Raw genomic sequence first — 9,757 nt, 5'->3', positions numbered from 1 at the left:
CTTTCATTGGTTGTGTGGAGATTTTTCTCTTTTAAAGAAATTTTGTAGGAGAAGATGGATTTGCATTGAACAAGATGGGTTTTTTTTTCAGGGAGAATATGTTTCACATGAGGATTTGCCATGAAAAATGTATTATTTTTTTTCCAGGGCAAATATGTTTCAGATTTGAATTGCAAAAAATTAGTACCCTACGAACTTAAACTAAGTTTTATTGAGAGCCACATTCAATTTATAATGATATCCCTCTAAATCAAGCCATGATAAGATCATTTACTTCAATTTATAACGATATCCCTCTAAGCATGGGACTAATTGGTGATGTCAATTTATGGATATATTTGCTGAGGTTTTATCTCACTGAACCTACAAAAAAGCAGGGTATAGTTTATATTGTTTGAACAAGTTTCTATGGCTTGAGATGCATGATTAAAATGAAGGGTAATAATTGTAACTACATGGCACAATAACTCCAACCTGTTACGTATATGTCTTCATTTATTTAGTCTTTTCATTTTCCACCCCTCCAACACAGATTCTGATAATATTAATGTTTCCATTAATCTATATAAACATATTCAATGTACTTATTTGTTTCTATTTTGTGGGACCCGATCCCGCGAAAGGGGCGGTGCGGCCCTCCTCCCTCTCTCTTGGTCTCTCGTACCCACGCGGTTGGCATGTGCTTTTTATTAATGATATAAATCTTCTTTCATGTGAACTTGGGATCACTACAGCAATCTGAATTCCACGCAAAAGAGAATGACAGAGTCATCACCTAGATGAGAGATCTAGGACCCATAAGTGACCAGAAATCTAGATTGGTTACCTGATTACGAGAATGAGAGGTATGGGGAGTTACCAACACATGCACCATTCTTGCCCGATAATCCGGTCTTCAATTTCAAAAGTTAACTCTCTTGAATTTCTTTTAAATGGCTCATTTAACTCTATACTAAAGTGTGAACTATGTGACATGCATCCTAAAATATAATTTCAATGTAATCCCTAATGTGTATCTTGATTTTCTTAATTTGTTTAGATTCAATCTAAGTGAATGTTCTTCTAAAATTCTAATTCGAGGGAAATCCAATGTGATTTAATTAATTTTAATTTAAGGTTTTAAATAAGAAAAGAAAATAAAAACTATCATAAAATCCCCACTGATTGTGTGTGGGGCCGACTCGTGATTGATATGTCATCAAGCATCCAAGCTCCCTACGTACCCAAGCCTCACTGGGATCAGAGTCGACGTAGTACGATGCCTAAACTAAGCTATATGCCTAAACATCTTGGACATCAATCTAAATTGGACTAACTGTTTCAACAGTTTAAGAAAATTCATTAGCTTTTATTATCCTAGGACTTCATCTAAGATGTTATATGGTCCTATCTAAGTGCAAGACGTTCCCTAAACTAATGCAGGTGAACCTACGTCCTAGGTTAACTATGCTTGTCTTATAGAGAAATGGGTTAACTAGTGTAGCTAGATATATGACTCGATTGCTAATAATAACAATCGGTCGTGATGAGGCTGAACTCCTAACTCTAGGACACCTTAAAACCTAGAACACAACGTGACGTAAGTGTTCCTAAGGGACCCTAGAGGTTCCTATGATGGGAGACCACAATCCAACGGTTCCAAAGACACGAATTAAATTAATTCAGTTTGCTGAAATTAATGATTTTTAGTTCTTTAAAGGTTTCTGAATCCTAAAATTTAAGGAATACCAATGGCTCTAACACTGGCAAGTTTCAGCCTTGAATTGCATCCATGGAAGGGAATCATGCTTTCCACCATCGCATAATTTAGCACGTAAGTTATAGTATGTTATTGCCTGGCATGTTTCTCAGGATTTCCGTGGACAGTAGACCTCGGAGCCAATAATTTACTATAAGTTACATGCTCAAATTATCAATGATTGATCACAATTAGTATACCATTATGAATGCAATCTTGGCAGTTAAACTATCATAACATTGTAAATTTACAAAGAAAATCAATGATTCCTAACGTTTCTGTTTCGATAGTTTAGAGATTGAATACATGATGTAGCATTAGAATTCTCTGTAAACTTTTATAACAATTTGAATTTATTTCGATTTTCTTAAGGATTTTAAAAAAATTCAGTTCAGATTATAAATTTACGCATCAACTTATAGGAAATCTAATCTAAAGAAGCTAAAATTTTTACCGTAGGTTTCTCTTTACCAGAGAAGATTACTGTAAAATTTTCATGGATTTTAAATGTGCTTTGCTATCCGTTTTCCAATGTTGAAGATATCTGTCTAGATTATAAATTTACACATAAATTTATAGCAAATTTAATCGAAAAAAGCTGAATATTTTACAGTAGCTTTCTCTTGACCAGAGAAGATTACTGTAAAATTTTCATGGATTTGAAAGATGATTTACTATCAATTCTTGATTTTAAAGATATCTGTCCAGATTATGAAATTACAAAGAAACAAAGTAATCCTAATCAATCCAAACTTTGTGAGAACATGTCATTCTAGCAGTAAATAGCAAGAAAATATTTTCAGAATTGTTTATTGTAATTTGCTATTTTTTCAGATTTAATATGGCATGCTTGATTTAGCATAAACAAATCATAAGACATTTCTAATAGTAACCAAAAATATTGAAACATTCACTGGAGATCTGATCAGGTTTTAGTTACTTCTTATCCAAATTTAACTTCTAAAAACCTTGTATATTTTTCAAAAAATAATTTTTTCCAAAAATGCCCCTAGAATTGAATAAAGTTTAAACCTTAAATTAAATCCAAAATTCTTCAAAACATTCGTACCGTTTCAAAACCTTAAAAGTCTGTTATATTTAAATTTGCATTGATTTTTTTATTTGTTTTGACATCTTTTTAAATTCAATCTTTGAAATTTTACCCCTTTAAGGGTAGAGTTCAAAAGGTCAAATCGCGGTCAAAACGAAGTCAAAATCCCTGAAAATTCCTGATTTTTATACTTTTTAATACACAAAAGACTCAGAGATTGAAAAATTCAAAAAATTACAAAGGCTGATTAGAATTGCTTTGTAAAATGGATTTAATCCTTCTTAAGTTCAAAAATTAGATTTTAATATTAAAAAAATAGATTTTCCAAGAAAAATTTTAGATGAAAAAATAACCTAAACTTGATCTCATCTTCTCAAAATTTCACATGCAAACACTTTCATCTTCATAACTTTTCAAAGAAAATCACAAATTCACTCCTAGCAGGCTTCTAATTTAAGCTACATGAAAGAGGATTTTGGAAGACCAACCTTGCTAGCTCTCCTTGTCTTTAGGGTAAGTAATCCATGGATATATGCTTTAACTTACCCTTTTTAGCGCAAAGAAAATCTCGAAGAATAATAATATAGCCTCCAATATGTTGAATATGTTGAATATATGAAAGCACTTTGTGTAGAACCAAGTGGTAGAGATGAACACCAAAGCACACAAAAAGTGGAATAAATTCCAAGAGGGATGAGAGAGAGGGACGCATTTTTCAAGGGGAGGGCCAAAGGTTGTGTGTGCTTGCTTTTATATAAAAGATTAGGGTTGAGAGAAGATTAGCAGTTTTCAATGTGAGAGCTCCTTTCTTTAGCTTGTTTCCAATTTGTGCTTTGACTTTCTCATTCTTTGATTTTCACATTGAACTTATTTCTAAACCTTGTTTCTTGCAAGCTAAGCAATGCTAAATTACACAATAGAGATCCTTCAAGATCAATCTAGAAGCCTTCTCACATAGAAAACTAGCTTTTATGAATGATTTTCGTCCAAAGAGGGTTGCCCAACATTTGAGCTCATTTTGACCTATTTATAGGCTGATTCAGGAACGTCGTAAACTAGAAAGTTGTAGATCTTTTCGAGACGTTCGAAACAAGTATAATTTTGAATTTTTTAGACAAGAAGGTAAAAAGTTATGGCCATTGTACTAACCTGGTCATATTAGCCCTTTCTAATTATCTCTTCCTTCCTTTCACTCTTTTTTCTTTTTTCAAAACACATCAAATATGACATCATCATCCCACCTCATCCATGTTGGGCATCCAACTAAGTGGGCCACCCATGTGGGGCACCCACTTATGTAGCCGACCCACATGGGTGGGTCCACTTGGGCCCCTTCCTATGTGGGCTTTGCCCAATGGGCCTTCTCACATGGGTTTTGGGTTTTTTTCATAAAAAATTAATAAAATTCTTTTAAATTCAATATTTTTTATATGGACCCAACCCATTTGACATTTATGGTGCACCCCTAACACGTGATCGAACCATCTTTTTTGGAAAAATAACTTTTCGGACCAAAATGCCCCTATTTGACCATTTCACATCCAAATGTGACAAAAATACCCTCAAATTGGTTCACCCGTAAAGGGGAAAGTTAAAAATGGAAAGTTTTGTGGTCAAACTTCAAAAATAGAAACTTTTAAAGTTGGGTCCTTTTGGTTATCAATATCAAACAGGATCATTTGGTATCCCCTAAAAATACCCAAAATGCCCTTGACACATAAAATTTCCAAGTCAAGTAAAACCCCTGAGAAATTCTAAATTTAGCAGGTTTTTCAAAATTTATGAAATCATCTAAGATTTCTTAGATACACCCTAAAGGTCAAATGAAACACATTGGAAATGACCAAATTACCCCTGAGGACCCGAGGTGCAAAATTTGGTGAAACTAGGGAAAATCCTGAGAAATTTCAAAAATAGCAGGTCTCCTAAAATTCACGAAATGACTCGAGATTTCTCAGATACGGTCCAGGGATCAAATGAATCACACAGAAAAAGACTAAAATACCCCTGAAGTGTAAGACTAAGATAAACTCTGAGAAATCTAAATTTAGCAGGTCTCCCAAAACTTATGAAATTACTCATAACTCCTCAGCCATACCCTCAAGATGATTTTGGATATATTGAAAATGATCAAAATATCCATAAGATGATGAAAATGTGGAAGCTCAATGAGTTTTTAAAAATAGCAGATTTTTTCACTTGTTTGGAAATTTGAACTTCTATCTTTCAAATACTGTTGGGAACACCCTAGAAATCTTTAGGATTGCGAAAACACCTAAATGAGATGAAATCTATCCTAGAATGCATAGATGCCTAATCTATTGTGAAATATCGACTCAAGAATTGATGAAACCACCGAATCTTTTGCTTTTTAAAGCGTAGCAAAATGGGGGTGTCTACACATTTACAGGAACTTTTTCCTTTCTTCTGTTACGCTTTGAAACAATCTATTCCTATAACTGTCTTTTCCTCTTCCATCCCTCCACTAAAGCACACCATTGCCATTAAAATCGATAATTACTCATGACAAAACCACCATTTCCATTTACAAATTCATAAAGTTATTTAAGGCTAAAATTTCCGCTTTTTGTTGTCACGCCATTCTATTTATAACTCTTCAAGTTTATCATTTCCAAATAACCATAAGAATACTTAACAAGAAACAAAATTCCCATAATTACTCAAAAAATAAACCACAATTTCAATTAATCAATTTAAGTTATATAGTCTGCTCTTCTAATATTTGTTCATGAAAGTAATTTTCTTTATACCTTAAGATATATTCATTATATCAAAAATTACTTTCATCCATCTAAAATTGCCTTCACCCCGAGAAAATAGTTTCTACACACTAGCTTAAAATACAATGGGGGCCCACATTGTTTTGGTGATCCAAACCATTCATTTGATGGGCCCTCACATAGATAGGGTGTACCCAAAAAATCAGCTTCATAGGATCATCCTAACACTTCGAACCGTGGAGGCAAAAAAGGACAGATTTGTGAAGGCTTATACACGTCCATTTTACCTCCACAAATCGTAGGATTGGGATGTGTAAGCCCAAGGGTTCCCATGGATTCAATCATTCACCTTATCTTCTTATTTTGATGCTAGCAAACCAAAATTGATTAGCCTTTGCGGACTAATGTGTTGTGCCTAAGACAGGAAATTCACATGTCATATTATCATTACACAACTCATCACAACACATGGCTTGAGGATCAACATGCACAAAGGAACCAAGACGAGCTTGCACATATATTGAAGACATTATCATTGGAAGATGTTCAAGTCAAGAAGCTCAAGTTGAAGATCCCACAACTTAGCCTAGCAATGTGTCAAGAAGAAGCTTGGAGATGAACCTGCCTTGGTGACACCTCATGTACCTCTCAACATGTTTTGAAGATTGGAGAAAATCACAAGAAGGAAATCAAGTTAAAGAAGTTCACTCACAAGTCAAGGATGTCCAAGAAAGTGCCAAGGAGCCAAGACAATCCAAAAAGACTTAAGGTTCTATATTTTTAGATTGAATTTGGAGTCCTCTTGATTATATGTTGATGCACTTTCAAAGGTTTTTCAAATGGCTTTCATAAACAACTTTTACATCTTTGAAAACCATCCACACACCCCAAAATGTGTTTGAAAACCTTAGACTAAAGCCCAAAGACCATGGCCGAAAACCTTGGAATTTTAAATGTTAAAATAGAATTTTAAACAGGGCCGGTCGACCAGGGTGTCCCGGGTGACCGCGGAAGGTGTGCTGGAAATCCAGCACTTACCTTTCAAAAGCGAGTCGGTCGATGGGGGGTGTCCCGGGCGACCGCAGAAGGTGTGCTGGAAATCCAGCACTTACCTTTCAAAAGCGAGTCGGTCGATGGGGGGTGTCCCGGGCAACTGCGGATATGTTTTTGTTTTACAAAAACAAATCCATCATGGTTAGGGCGGGCGACCGCGGACAGGTTTTGAGCGATATTTTTAATCAATCAGGGAGACCTCGTCGGGCAACCGCCATTGGCTCCGTCAACCGCGAAGGTGTGAATTTTAAAAATATGAAGGGCGGGCGAATGTCGTAACCCGGTCGACCGTCGCAGCCTAAACAACTAGCCGTTGGGACTTGCAGAGCTTGACTTTTTAAACCTAGTATATTACCATATTACCTCCCAAACGGTCATATTTTCAAATGGGCTATATATACCCTATCCAAGACTATCTAAATAACCTTTTGGCAAATCATTTCACATCTATTTGAGCCTAACACTTTTAAATCTAAGGTTTCTCCTCTTCATGCTTTGAATTTGCATTATACACTTTATCAAGAGGATCTCCATAGAGCTTCTACATTGTTTATTATCTTTGGAGAGATTGAGAGCTTCTATTTTTGTATCAAGCCTATCAAGAGGTTAAGAGAGTTTCTTATTTTAGTTCTTCATTTGTTCTTGAGGGTCTCCGATTCGGCCCATTAACAAAAGTGAATCCAGTGTATGAGGGTGTGTCCTTGCCAAAGGCTTCGTGCAGAAAAAGGTTTGTTCCCTTGGAAGTGAAGAAGGATATTGTACTTCTTGGAGATTGTGAGATCTCATCTTAGTGGAGTACCCAAGGAGGAAAATTTGGAAGAGTGGAGTAGGTCTTGTTGATAGACCGAACCACTGTAAAATTCGTGTGTTCCATGTGGCTTGGCTCTTCTTTCTTCTTCTTCTTCTCTTTTGGTGATTGGGAAATTCTAACCCTCACTTGTGTTTATGCTTTATTGAACAAGGGTTAGTAAATATAATTGATAGTAATATCTAAACCCTAAATTCTATTATCTTGTTATTTGAACAAGGGTTAGATTTTGACTGATGCTAATTTCGAAATAATAATTGAACTTAAAATTGTTAATTGCCAAAATTGGTTTTAATACTACATCTAATTAAGGCAAAAATTTTAATTGACCAATTCAGCCCCCCTCTTGGGTTGTCACACTTGTATTTTAGGATGATCCTATCGAGCTGATTTTTTGTGGACACCCTATCTATGTGAGGGCGAATCAAATGAATGGTTTGGATCCCCCCACACAATATGCCCTCCGCTGTATTTTAAGCTAGTGTGTAGATAACTTATCTACACTTGTGTGTAGAAACCGTTCTCTCTCTCTCTCTCTCTCTCTATATATATATATATATATATATATATAAGATATATATATATATATATATATATATATATATAAGAGAGAGAGAGAGAGAAAAGTGTCTCTAGTCGTCGACTAGAGGACGTTCTCTAGTCCGCCGACCAAAAACACTATTGATCCACGTTGTTTCGATGATCCAAAGCATTCATTTGATGGGCCCTGTCATGGATAGAGTGTGCCGAAAAAATGAGCTCCATAGGATCATCCTAACCCTTCGATTTGTAGAGGTTAAAAATGGACAGATTTGTGGAGGTTTATACACGTCCATTTTAACCTCCACAAATCGAAGGGTTAGGATGATCCTATGGAGATGATTTTTTGGGCACACCCTATCCATGTCAGAGCCCATCAAATAAATGACTTGGATCATCCAAACAACATGAGACCACGTGTTTTTGGGCACACCCCATCTATAGGGTTTATACACATCCATTTTAACCTCCACAAATCTAAGGGTTAGGATGATCCTATGGAGCTGAATTTTTGGGCACACTCTATCTATGCCAGGGCCCATCAAATGAATGCTTTGGATCATCCAAACAATGTGGGCCCACAGTGTTTTTGGTCGATGGACTAGAGAAGGTTCTCTAGTCGACCAACTAGAGACACTGTCCTAGGCCCACATTGTTTGGATGATCCAAAGCATTCATTTGATGGGCCCTGGCATAGATAGGGTGAGGCCAAATTTGAATATGGGTTCCCTAACCCTCTATACTAAACACTATCCCAAACTAAATTTGAATATCATTTAGAGTTGAAAAGACTTTTGAGCCTCTATTGAACCAAAATCAAGGGATTGGACATAGGATTTATTTGTAAAAAAATTGTGAAATCTATGAAAACTATAAATCTATAAAAATAGATCAAATCACAAAAAAATGAGTGAAATAAATAAAAACAAGTTGCATTGGTGAAAATTGGGTTGAATTAGCAAAACATTGGGTCATACATTTTGTTGGAAAATTTCAAAATGTTTTGGGTTAAGTCAAAATATTTGAAGTGTTTTACCAAAATGAAAAGAGCATTAAAATAGATTTTCAGACAGGGCCGGTCAACCGGGGGTTCCTGGGCGACCGCAGATTGGAACCGAAAATGCATGTGATTTCCAGAAAGGTATGGCCGGTCAACCGCGGTTCTTTGGATCGAGAAAAAAAAAGAGACAGAAGCATGTCGGCGGGCGACCGCGGATGTTCGAAAATCTATCCGTCGGGAGAAAATAGACATGGCTTTTCACTTCCTTTTTTCAACATTTCTTCATGTCTTTTGCTTCCCAACAGTCATGGATGATTTTCAAATACAAGGGACACCTTGTGGATGATCCAAAACCTTTAAATCACAAAGAGGTGCGATCGAATAGTTATTTTTCAAACCAATCCAAGAGGTGCTTTAAAGGGATGTTTTTAACATTCTAAAGGGTACTTTGAAGAGATGCTTTTCACATTGAAAAGACATATGTGGCTCTATAAAAAGAGCAGAAAATCTATCTCTTAGAGAATGAATTAGTTATTGCTAGACTTTTCTCTCTTGAAATTCCCCACTCTTGTTTACTCTCTTAGTTTTTAAAGATTGAATTTTATGAAAACAGTACACTAAAAACTGTTTTACTGCAGAAACAGTTTTAGTGAATTTCTCTAAGGCTTGTCATTCTTAAAGGGCATTTTGGGTTTGATTCCGCTTGTGCAAAGCGTCGTCAAACATTTGTAGGATCATCCTACAAAGCTTGATTGTATCTTGGAGGCAATTCGCGGATCCCTGTTGCACACTACTGGTGGGGGCGAATATTGTCTTAAGGAAAGCG

Source organism: Tasmannia lanceolata, unplaced genomic scaffold (genome assembly GCF_043159265.1).
Source record: "Tasmannia lanceolata isolate RefF3 unplaced genomic scaffold, GAP_Taslan_0.1 ptg000044l, whole genome shotgun sequence".
Classification (NCBI taxonomy): Eukaryota; Viridiplantae; Streptophyta; class Magnoliopsida; order Canellales; family Winteraceae; genus Tasmannia; species Tasmannia lanceolata.
The sequence above is the reverse complement of the archived record's forward strand: the minus strand, read 5'-3'. Positions refer to the sequence as shown.